General features: G+C 34.1%; 1 protein-coding gene and 1 long non-coding RNA gene across 2 annotated transcripts in view; one reads left to right on the top strand and one right to left on the bottom strand.

Annotated features, from left to right (window-relative positions):
• Window positions 1-12713, top strand: part of LOC123562455 (uncharacterized) — a 332370-nt gene that overhangs the window by 30073 nt on the left and 289584 nt on the right. The window lies entirely within an intron of this gene.
• LOC128555356 (uncharacterized) lies at window positions 2780-12578 on the bottom strand. Its single transcript, XR_008370003.1, has 6 exons — window positions 12237-12578; window positions 10614-10731; window positions 9951-10043; window positions 9299-9353; window positions 8308-8479; window positions 2780-2908 (listed from the first exon to the last, which is right to left on the bottom strand). It is a non-coding gene; the product is annotated as an uncharacterized LOC128555356 (long non-coding RNA).

The following is a 12713-nucleotide window of genomic DNA, read 5'->3' as shown; positions in this document are numbered from 1 at the left end:
GAAATATCATAGAAATATTTCAAATTATAAGAGACGTGACGTAAACTTTAGTTGAACGGTAGCTTAACAAACCATGTTTTAGATTGTTCGGTTCAGAAATGCAAACGTTTACATTAAAGAAATTTCAATACATGTTTGGGAAACTGTTTGGAAGGTTGTGTGATGAAGCGCTGGTTATTAATAAGCGGTACTCTCTATTTTAGATATATTTCATGCACTGGATTATTCCAAAGGATCACACATAAAAACAACACATTGCAATTGTTGAAGTACATGGACACCTTTTACGATCGCCACAAGCAACTGAAGGATAGCAGTTACGATAGTCAATGGAAAAACCATTCTTAGGAAGTGTAAAAAAACAACATACAATAAATACCAGATGCGGTTTGATCGTGTCTGTCTGTTCATTAGACTGAAATGACACCAGTTATATACAATGTACCTTAGCACCAACCTATATGGTACTCTTACATTCCGAAACATGACTAAACTCAAACCAGAGAGTGTAATAACACCTCGTCTAAGTACAGGGTGATAAGAAGACATTGTACAGTCTTTCTTCCTTTTGGAGTATAAAATGCAACCAAACAAGGCCTGGGCCTGTACAATGCTTTAATACCTCGACCGTCATCTATAATATACCATTTACAGAACAAATGATATTTATAAGACGAGAATAGAAGTATTAATACTTTTTCCCATATAATGCGACGTATGTGGACAACCTTTTCCCTTTTATAGACACATAAATACATGTACAGAAATATACATATTATAACTTACAAATTATGTGATAAAGCTACATGGAGAATATCTGAAACTAGTCCTAACACAGTTCATGTACTAAATAAACTCTAGAATATACAAACGGTATAGTCATAAATGATTGTCCCATGAAATGTAAGATAATGTGAAATATCAAACCAATTGTCTAATTGAGAGTTGTTACAAATGCGTCAATTTAGTGTGGGAAAAAAAACATTTATGTATGAGCAAATTAGCGTGAGAGTTTTTACATGACAAGGGCTTTGCGGGACAGCGAGGCAGGATTTGGAATTTAGTGTAACTAAAAACCGTCCAAATCTTGTCAGAACCGGACGAATCTAGTTTATTGTGGCGTGTGTAAAACATAGACTAAGGATTAAGGGAAACTATTCGTTTTTGCTCATTACCACCCCCTACATCACCGTTTTCATCAAAAGAAGGAGGTACCCATGTTAACCCCTTTCTAGTTTTTCTTCGTTTGTTTTGTTTTTCTGTTTTCTATGTTTCCTGACGTATAAGGCTGTAAACATTTCGGATGATCCCTTCATTTTTCAGTACCTTTCATAACTTCTGTATAATTAGCGGTATCAATAGTGAAAATCATTTTCGAACAATTTTAATGCTTTTGCTTGAGACGATATCTCAAATAACTTGCCCTTCGACATATCTTCAAATAACTTGCCCTTCGACATATCTTCAAATAACTTGCCCTTCGACAATATGAGTTCGAGCCTCACTGGGGCATTGAATTCTTCATGTGAGGAAGCCATCAGCTAGCTTACGGAAGGTCGGTGGTTCTACCTAAGCGCCCGTTCGCGATAAAACAATGTATGGAAGGGCACCTGGGACCTTCCTGCACCACCAAAAGCTGGAAAGTCGCCATATGACCTATAATTGTGCCGGTTTGCCATTAAACATAACAAAAATATCATGAGACACACTTTGACTTCTGAACGTTAACTATCCTAAGCTCATGTATAATTTAGTTATACAAGGTGGGTTCTTAGATAATGCTAATGCATAAGTGAGTTCTTCAATTGCCCTTCTGTTGTATGATACTAAATACAATTATTTAAACGCATTTAACTAACAAACGGTAATTTGCAAATTACTAACAATCGGTATTTTTAGTAGTATCTCAATTAATAAAATTCGAGATGTCTATGAGTTACAATGTAGAAATTGTAAGTTGAAAAAATGTTCATTATATAGTTTCCTTGTACCAAATTTGCTATAAAATGTGAATTAAATGGAATAACAGGTGCTCTTTATATCAGTTTCCTAGGATAGCTCTTCAAACAAAATGAAAATGAAAATAAGTGGCTAAAATAGTAAGCCTCTTGACTGCACCTTAATCATGCATTATATCAAAGGTAACTAAACATTTTTTGCAGAATTATTTTATTCCAGCTTCCCAACTGAAACATACCTGCTGCAAATATATGACAGGTTAGAATAGGTAAACAGTTTTCGCTTGATAGACTATACAGTATAGAACATTTTTGCTCTAAAATGACAAAAAAATAGCATGAATATTTCAGTATAACAATTTTGACCTTGCCTCAAAAATCAAATTACAGGCAGTGTTTTCTAGCGACATATCTCTATGGTTGGTTACGTTTTAGCGCAAGGAATATTGTTTTTGATTTTACAATGATTCCTCTGTGTCAAATTCAGTGAAACTAGTTCTAAACCGAACTTCACAATCACCCGCTAGTTAACAGTAAATTAAAAACTGGTTAAATATTACTGATGAGAATGTTTCTGAGACATTGGGTTGAAATTAAAACTCACAGAAAATCTACAAACTGGGCACTGAAATCAAACCACTTATGTTGTTAACTAAATCAGACTCAAATTATCATTGTCATTACCACTATTGATGGCTTCTTTTGTACAGTACAAATTTCAGGACGAAATTCCTCAAAACAAATTAGGGCGCATTTCACCTGAAGTTATGCAGATAGACAGGGACACGAAAGTGTGACAACTATAATTATACGTTAGCCTCGCTCTACTTCTTTATTGACAAAACAACACATGTCTCGAATGTCAGTATGTATATTTGTTTTCGCTTACTGTACGTTTCTTGCTCCAAGGGCAAAGACAATAGTGTCTAGACTGATAATTTCTTTATAGCCTGAAATCACAAAACAAAAGTGACTAGCAAATATACAGCCTATTAGGGACATTTTGTCTTAGTCTTTATTCCTTACCTCTTAAGTATGATGCAATATGCATTACGTATGATTAATTACCTCTTAGATCATATACGGAGGGTAGAGGTGAAGCGGGAAGCGTGAGTGGTTAACAAAAATGGCGGATGGAACACAGATGATACGCGAAAATTTAAAAAAAATACAGATGATGTAAGTATATTTACTGATAAATGTTCCTGATATTAAAAACCATTCATACTTTATACTCAGAATGTGTCATGCTCTTGTCTTCCCGTATGAGGGGATACAAAGAAAGGACATATTCATCTGAATCTTTGTTATAGGATAATAGTGGTGTACAATAATACGTTTCAGTCATTTGCTTTAAATTAGATTAATAACTGACATACAAGTCAATTGTGGACGAACGGACGGAAGATAGACAAAAGACCATACTAAAAGCTGCATGAGAGATTTGTTCAGGTGAGCTAAAACTCCATTTCCTATCATGTGCATTTCTATGATATATTTTCAGAGCCTGCTAATCAACATGGAAGCAATGCTATCGATTCTATGGGTGTCAGTTGTGACAACATTAGTGTCAGTATGCCAGAAGCAGTTGCACAAGCTACAGCTGCAAGAGAATAATCGATAGAACAATACCTTTTTTACGAATGTTGATGGATATAATAAACTTAAACCATACGGATTTTGTATTCTTGGTGTTGTGGGTGGATACAGGTTGAAAATAATTTGATTAGAAGTTTTGCAGAGTAATAATCACCCTTCCCTTGCTATGTATTGTTTTGGAATATTGAATATGCTTAGAATTGTCCCATGAATCTTTCGTTGTGACAAGGGAACCGAAAAGTCAACCTCAGCAGTTCTCCAGCCGCCATTCTTCAGACACAATTATACCGATGTCTGGCCTCAAATTTTTTTTTATGGCAGAATTGTTCCTAAACGAGGAATAGAGGCTTGGTGGGGAAGTTTAAGACGTCCAGGAATACAATTGTGGATTGGCATGTTTAAAGATCTGAAGGACAGTAACGAATATGATAAACTGAATCCTTTACATGTTTTGTTTCACAGAGCTCTACCGAATAGCTTTTAACTGGAATCTACATTCCATAGGCATACAAAACGATTCTGAAGCACCGAATGGAAAGCTTATTTAATGTACTAATTTCCCGAAGTAATTGATGGTCATGTTTTTGTCATGAAAATTAGTTCCCGTAGGAAGATATGTAGTCGAGACTTTGAAAGTCTAGTAAGACTGCTCAAACCTAGTGTTTAGATTTCTATACATGTACAAGATGCTATAGAGAGAGCTATTAACACTTGTTGAAGAAAACATTAATTAAATCACTTATTAATATAATGAAAAGATCTCTCATATCATCATATTATCTTCCGTTGCATGTCAGTGATGACAGTGGTCGACGCACAATTTTCACATTTCGTCACTCTGGTATTAAGATGTTGCAAGCGAATTGTCATTCTTGGTAGTGTTGAATTAGCCTGGCTCCCAGTCTGCATGGTTATTTCTTTTAAAAATACTGAAAACCGTTTATAAGAAAATTTTAAGGGTTAAATACAAATTAACTGTAGTAGTGAATAGTATACATGTATAATGGTCCAATTTGCGATAATACCGGTAGTATCTGTATTAGTATTTGAGCTTGGAAACTCCAACAAAACTCTATCAGAATGACAAAAAAAAACAGTTGCAAATGTTGAAAGTTTGGTGTAACTGTCATTTGTATCACCCTTTTTTCTTGTTTTATTTTCATCATATTTCTAAAGGGGCATAAATCTTTCAAAGGAAAGACAAGACTTATGGATACTGTTACTTGTGGCAAATGTTGGGATGGGGAAACAATTGTGTGACGTTTGACAACACACACTTGTAGCAACAGTCACTACATCAATATTATGTTACCGATTTGTATTTGAATAGGGACATAAATCTGTGATATTAAGATACATTTGGATATGATAAGCATTTGGTTGGGGAAACTTCTATGAAATTTGAACCAATTCCTTTGCCGCTGGGAAACTGTATATAAATTTTACCTGGGCTTAGGCAAAACATTGATTTGTAGCAACAATCGCACGTACGCTTTAAGAATATTTTCATCGAAATTCTTAGCTAAAAAAGGGACACTAAACTGCCAATGTGATATTAGTTTAGTTTTACAATGTTTGGGTAAGGTTTGGAATAGCTTTTAATTCTGATGAAGTTATAAATACACCGGAAGAAAACTTCAGTGCTTAGTGCGGCGCTAACTTCATACTCACGTCTTACTTTTCAGCTCTTGCATATACGCGTTAGGTATTTCATGTATGTCTAAGGATTTACGTATTTTCTATTGTGGCTATCGTCTTTTGTAATAGATATAGTATATGGTCTGTATAAATATAGACTAAGTATACAGTTACAGACATAAGCTAGTACAAGGAACACCATTTGCGCAGTTAACAAAAGACGATACACAAGATATGTTGTCAGAGCCCTATCCGTACAACTGCGCATTTGATGATTGCACAGACTTTAGCTTTTACTTTTGTACTACCCTTGAGGTCTCCTTTAATGGCAGAGTGAAGGAATCGTAACCACCGAATAGCCCTGCATGTATCCTGGCGAAAATCAATTCCTAGGTGTATCGTAAGAGGCGACAAAACGGGCTTTAACAATTGATATCTTTCCAACACTAGATTCAGGGGAGGTTAGTTTTGATCCCGAGCATTGCGTTGTTTCGTGTGAAATGGGCTGTAAAACAAGGTGTCTGTTACTTTTACAACAGGTACTAATGCACGAGTCTGCCCAGGAAAGGTGTATAAACTGACCGCCGTGGTATGACGTGAAAGTGCCGTAAAACCAACAGCAATTACACTGGCTGACAAACCAGTTTGAATGAAAACGTCATTGGAGAAAAGAAATTTACTACTAGTCTGACAAATAAATTCATGTACATTGATAACTTAACATCACTTTTGACCGTGGTCAGAATGAACAAACCCTGCAAAAACCTTTTTTTTTTGTTTGTTTGTTTTGAGTTAAACCTAATACATAGACGCTTGAGGCAGCAATCTTTAATCTCATTTCCTGAAATAGCTGCCACACATCATTACATTGTATTCTTTTCTTATTCAGACTACAACCAGGCAGCCCATTAAGTTTTGAAAAAATGCTAGGCGCAAATGTTTTGCTTATGTAACATTTTAACTGCAGAGAATAACCAATTCATAAATTATGCCCCCATTCAGAGGTTGTTAAACTGTTTTCAAATACATGCCATGATCATTTGCAAACAACCATACTTCCATACCCGTACTGCATAACTTTGAAGAATAAATATATAATAATAATTTTACAGTATGTTGTACAAAACTGTCAGATTCAAAATTTGTGTATTTGTTTGAAATTCGGAATGAACAAGGCTGTTCAGATGCAGATACAACAAACAACAACAACAACAACAACAACAACAACAACAAAAACAACAGAAAATAAGAAATGTGTTTTATCGAGTCTGTTTATGGACAGTAATGAAATACATAATGTTGCCTAAGCTTTCATGTGCCAGTTTAGGCCATTCTCTATTATTAAGAACACTCAAACCCCCACTTCCTGTTACAGTAAGCATATGTTGAATATGTCAGAGCCATGGACTGGCTTTGTGAACTTCCAATTAAAACACCAGATACACAACGTCACATGTTTAATAACAATCCTATGAGGTCTGATGACTCAATGTTAAATACTTTTTGAGATATGCATGACACATATTCGAACAGACTTAAGGACAAGGACAAATCTATGTCTCCCCTGCAACAACAATAAAATGAAAGAATTGAGGGGGGATGGTGGGGCCATGAAAACTTAGTGGTTTAGTTTAATCCATTCTTATGCAGAAACTGTTGAAATTGTAAACATCAAATTCAGGATATGCTTACTTCATGCTTTTATATAGTTAGTTTCAGTATTACATAAAGTTCTCTGACCTATGCTTGAGCACCTGCGTTAAGTAATATGGATTAAGTAATAAAAGTAATATGGATCTATCTAGGTTAGAATTAACAGCACAATACATTGCATGAACTTTTAAAAATGTAACAACATGTCGCCTTCTTTGGCATTGCAACAAATAATCTGCAGGACTTCGGAGCGCATATTTAGCACCTGGTTGCAGGTTAGTCATTGTTCGGTACATGACTTCCTATTTCAAGTTCAAAAATTGAAATAAAATGAAATGAAATGAAAAGGAAGAAAAGAAATGAACGTTAAAATTATAGAAATGAAAACAGAAAGAAATCAGAAAGATAACAGGAAAAAAGTGAAAACACAATTCATTTATTTTTCAATATTTGTAAGACATTTATATTACGAACAAGAAAAATTAAGAACAAAAGGGCAATAGTGACCCTAAGTCACACATATGACTTTGATGTTATGACCTTGAACATATGTATATGACACGCATTGAATAATGTATGGTAACATCTGTGTTTAGCATACAAAAACATAGAAAAGGTCAAGTGCCACCATTGAAAAAAAGATGGATGGTCTTACAAGAATGATGTGGACCAAGTTTAATGCTGATTCGTCAAGCGCTTCAAGGAAATAAATTATTCAAAGATATTTCTATCTTTAACACTGGTAGTCCCTTATATTTTACAAGATTATACCAGATTAAGTACTTCATCAGGCCCAACAAATTTGGGAGATGACCTTATAACGAAGCTACAGACCAAGTTTGATCAAGATCCATCATGCTGTTCATATCAGAAGTCATTTATTTAAAGCTATTTCTATTTTTCGCTCTAGTGGTCACCAAAAGTGTTTCAAGTGCCGCAAGCCGTAATCGTTACTGTCCGCCACTTTTGTTTCCCGCTTTATTGAGAACTATGGCAATCTAACGTTTGATAAGTAACACACAAGATATAATACGTAAGAGGTAGTGCGTAACATGTAAGAGGTAATTAATAATACGTAGCACATAATATGTCATACATAAGAGGTAATGCATAAAAACTAATACAAAATGTCCCTAATAGGCATCCGTACATATTTAATACATGACAAAAATGAAATATATAATTGTAAAATTGTTAGCCATTAGATACAGTTTTCTTTCAAATAATGCTGCCAATTTAAATGTATTAAGTTGTGTTTTGTAATATCAAGACATCTATAAAATCATCAAATTGATGGAAAGGAAGTAAACTAATAGCAGGCTCTGTGTTAGTATGTCTGTAAATGAGATGTATCGATATATACAGGTTATCCAGGCACCGGCTTAATCGATATCTTCTTATAAAGGAAGTAAAAATGAGTTCCATGATCCCAAAGGACCAGGACGATAACAGCACTTACTAGTATTTGAGATATCTGTTCTGGATATAGCCTTAGCCCAGGATGAAACGAGACGGAGTAAGACAGCCAGGCAACAAGGAGGGCGTCTTGCCAATGAGATGTACATTCAGTGTACAAAGACTTCAGCTGAGGCATCTTATCTTTCGTGCAATCAAACCAGTCAGTCGACACTCTGTAGCAAAGAAGAAAAGGTTGTAAAAAAATTTCATCAAACACGAAAAAGTTTGTTTCAAATTAATTGATGATATCTTTGCTTTATGCAAGACTTGAATGTAGACATCAATGAACCTTAAATCTAATAATAGTGATTTAAGCAGATAAAATACAGCTTCCATATCTGTCAACATATTTTTATTCTTAAATCTATATTTATTTTTGTTAAACTTATTCATCAGTTTCGTCAATTTCAAAATTACATTACTTTATAAAGGAAATAAGACATGTTGTACAAAGCATTATTCAACAAAGGAAGACTGTTTTTGTAAAGAAAGTCATGCAGCAAGTCACATTTACTGTCATGGCACAATAACTAATAAACACTGTTGCTATTACCTTTCATGAACAGGCATACGCCATGAAATTACTATTACCTTTTATGCCCATGCTTATGCAATGAAATTGCTTTTTTTATTTTATGCACATGCATGCGCCATGAAATAAGTATTATCTTTCATGCGTACGCCATGGCATTTTTTTTACTAATTTTACCTTTTACGTATAGGCATACGATATGAGATTACTATTACCTTTCATGCATACGAATATGCCATGAAATTGCTATTACCTTATAGGTCATTCATACTGCTATCATACGTGGAATTGCAATTACCTTTTATGCTATGCATACGACATGCATATGACATGAAACTACTATTACCTTTTATGCACATGTACACAACACGGAATTGCTAATACCTTTTATGCCTACGAATACGCCGCGGAGTTGCTATTATCTTTTATGCACATGCATACGCTATGAAATTACTATTACCTTTTCGCCCACTCATTATATTCCTTGATACTGTACACACCTGTGTTATGTTGATCTGAATAAATAAATGATACTTTAAGTCACCTTTAAAGTGAATTACATACAATTTTAAAGCACATATTTCAGGTACACATATTCTTCTTTTTCAAATTTAATCCTTAACATCTTTCCAAAAGGAAATATTTTCATTCTTTTTGTTTGACATTGATATTGATCAACTACTTAAAACGAATTGATACATTCAATGCCTTTAAATAATGACGATTTCTTTAGTCAAAATGGTTTTCAAAAGAATGTTTTAGAATAGAATATTCCTTATTATAAAAATATGTTTCTAGTAAAACGATATAAAAGAATAGTTGTGTGCAGTTTAAAATATCGATCATTTCAAACGATAGATTTTATATAGGAAACTTTTCAGTTTACATGTCTTATGCCCAGATTTTAAAAACAGGATGGACATTTTTTCATGGTTTTTTTTTTCATATTCCATTTAGGAAACATTTAGGATGATATATCGCTTAGCAACACAAATTTAAAAAAATCCGAAGATGAAATACTCAAAGTTGTCACGATAGGGAATCACTTAATCATAAAAAGGAAGCTACGCTAAAGAATGGTATTTGTTATAAAACAAAAATACTCTACGTACTTGTTTTGAAAACCTGATCAAAATAACACTTCAAACTTATGTTGTGTTCACCCAAGGCGCATGCGTGCTTGAAGTTGAAACCCTGGGAAACATCTGAAATATTTAACACATTCAAGTTAATTCTGTAGTTCTACAAGAGTATCACCTTTCTAAGAATAAGACAAATGGTTTACATTATTCAGCTGCAATGCCAAAGAAGACGAGGATGTTCAATAAATACTCGGAAAAATGTTCTCATTTCTTCATGTGTCGTCAAAACTAAATGAAGCTGCTATGCAATGTAGATTAGGTAATACTGAGTTATTGTGTTAAAACTATATTTTCTTTGGATAAATATTATGTTAATGCTAGTCCCCTTAGCAACGTCATGTGACGTCTTCCGGTCCGATTTTGTCTATTTTTTGTATAACATACACTAGAACATTACTTACAACTAACATACTTTCCATCTTACCTTTTCTTAAGATGGGAGAATATCAATTTGAAATGAAAACGTTAACCCAATAACGTGAAATTATAAATGAGACATCATTAAAATTAGCAAATTGAGACAAGACATTGAGATATAACAGCACTTTTCCGTGTATTTTTAAACAACACTCGTATGCACGCACCCGACTGTTTGACTAATCAGGTGGTATATAAAGAACCTTTTAAACTTACACTCTTTCAGCCAGTCAGCGATACCTTCCCCATTGCAGTTGTAATGTCTTCTGAATTTCCACACTTCTGCAAAGCCGATGAGCCAGATATACACTCCTTGTATTTTGGGGTTACGTTTCTGAATGGTTCAAAGATACATTTGATTAATAATTAAAATTTGTTGACAACAGTTTAAAAGATGTCAAATGGCCATCATTCACAAAAATATAGCTTTTTACTTCAAATGTAGAAAAGCCTCATCAAATGTATTTAGATTTATTTAATGTACAGATTAATTACGTGTGTAGAGCTACATTCATAATAAAATATCATGCAGTAATAGTCGATTGCTATAAAACGTCTTTACACATTTATAATACATGTATACAGTGTGTACTATTTCAAATATCATGCAAAGTACTGTTAATACACATAAAGTTGTTAATTTCATATTTACATGAACTATATGTAGTAACTGTTCATGTTTTCAGATAAAAAATTTAGGTTTAATATACCTTTAAAGATTTACAGCTACTGCTTTTATGCAGTAAAACTTAGTCATTACTGTGGAGTTACTATATGTTATGAGAATATAAACATTTCAGTTTGAGCGACTAATTGTGATAAATTACTAGAAGATCAATTAACCCTTACCCTGCTAAATTTCTAAAATGGACTGATCCATCATTCAAAATCTTGGCAGCATCATTTATTATTTAAAGGGGTGTTCACTGAAAATTTGCTGACTGAATAGCGAACGGTGCAGACCAGGCTGGCTGATCTTGATCTGCACTGGTCGCAAAGGCAAAATCACTTGCCGTCAGCAGGCTAAGGGTTAACAGTTCGTACTTCAAATGCGACGCTTTTCAGTGTCAGTAACGCTTGATCTGGAAGCTTTGCTTACATATTTCCACATTGCGTCACCTTCTGAGAAAGTCGCACTTTCCAAATCGCACATTCTGGACGTGACATTAGAATGTCCGATGTTTCAACAGCCGTTGGATGTTTTAATTGCTACTAAACGGCAATTAATTGTTAAGTACGTTCTAGTTTTTAATCTGGATTTTGAAATTTAAGTCTGACTGGCAGCCGAGGGCATCGAAAGCAATGACTAAACTGCAACCCACATCTTACTTTTGCGGAGTTGTTCTCTTTTATATTCATTTGTTCTTCAATTGATTCAGTAATGCATACTTTCGTAGATATACATTTCTTAAACAACAAAATCGTCAATTAAATGGGGGCTGTTGAAATAGAAAACGAGTGTTGAAAGGTAGTGTCACAACGCACACCTATCACGAGCAACGTTTATGCAACAATAAACATGTTTCTACAATGCACACGAGACATTATCATTATAGTTTAATGTGAATAATGAAATTAAGACAAGTCCCCTTTTCCTATGATACCTCAGTAATTTGTAAGTGATTCGCAAGTCTATTAACATACAAAAAATCCCTATTAGTCATCTTAATTTAAATCAAGAGCTACCCAAATAAACAAATTACTTTCAGTACACATCAGCTAAATGGAAACAAAATGATTAAAGGAATAAAGATATCACATCAATGTTTCCAGCTAAATTGTGAGCGAAAATGAAAGCATGCTGAATATCAGACATTGAAACAATTTTTTTAAGCTTACCTGCAATAAGCCTCGGTGTCTTCCACAAATTCTTTCTTAGTTATCTCTGTGTCGTCACCATAATGCCAAGCAGACAGCTCTGATAAAACAAGCATTCCACCTTCGTTTTGACGGCATTCAAAAACGATGTCGGTGAAGTTATCGTATCTTCCACATGATTCAGCATGGACAGAGCACAGGCCAACCAAAATACCAATAATTGCGACTATGAAAGTAATCAGGTTTTGAACAAAACGTCACCCATTTCAGTTAATTTATAATGTTTAGTAAACTATACTGTTGTAGAAAAATACCTTTATACTAGTAACATTTGCAAGACTTTAAATGTGTCATTAAAACACTTTCACCTACGACAAATCGTATTTTCAAAACAAAAAACAAAGCCATTAAGAATTGAGCCCAACGCTATCTTTTCAAATTAGAACACTTTTATATGTTATTAGTCCATAATACAGGAATTGAATGAGGGATGTTAAA

The sequence above is a fragment of the Mercenaria mercenaria genome, chromosome 2 (genome assembly GCF_021730395.1).
Source record: "Mercenaria mercenaria strain notata chromosome 2, MADL_Memer_1, whole genome shotgun sequence".
Lineage (NCBI taxonomy): Eukaryota > Metazoa > Mollusca > Bivalvia > Venerida > Veneridae > Mercenaria > Mercenaria mercenaria.
Note: the sequence above shows the minus strand (reverse complement) of the source record. Positions and strands in the feature narration are given on the sequence as shown.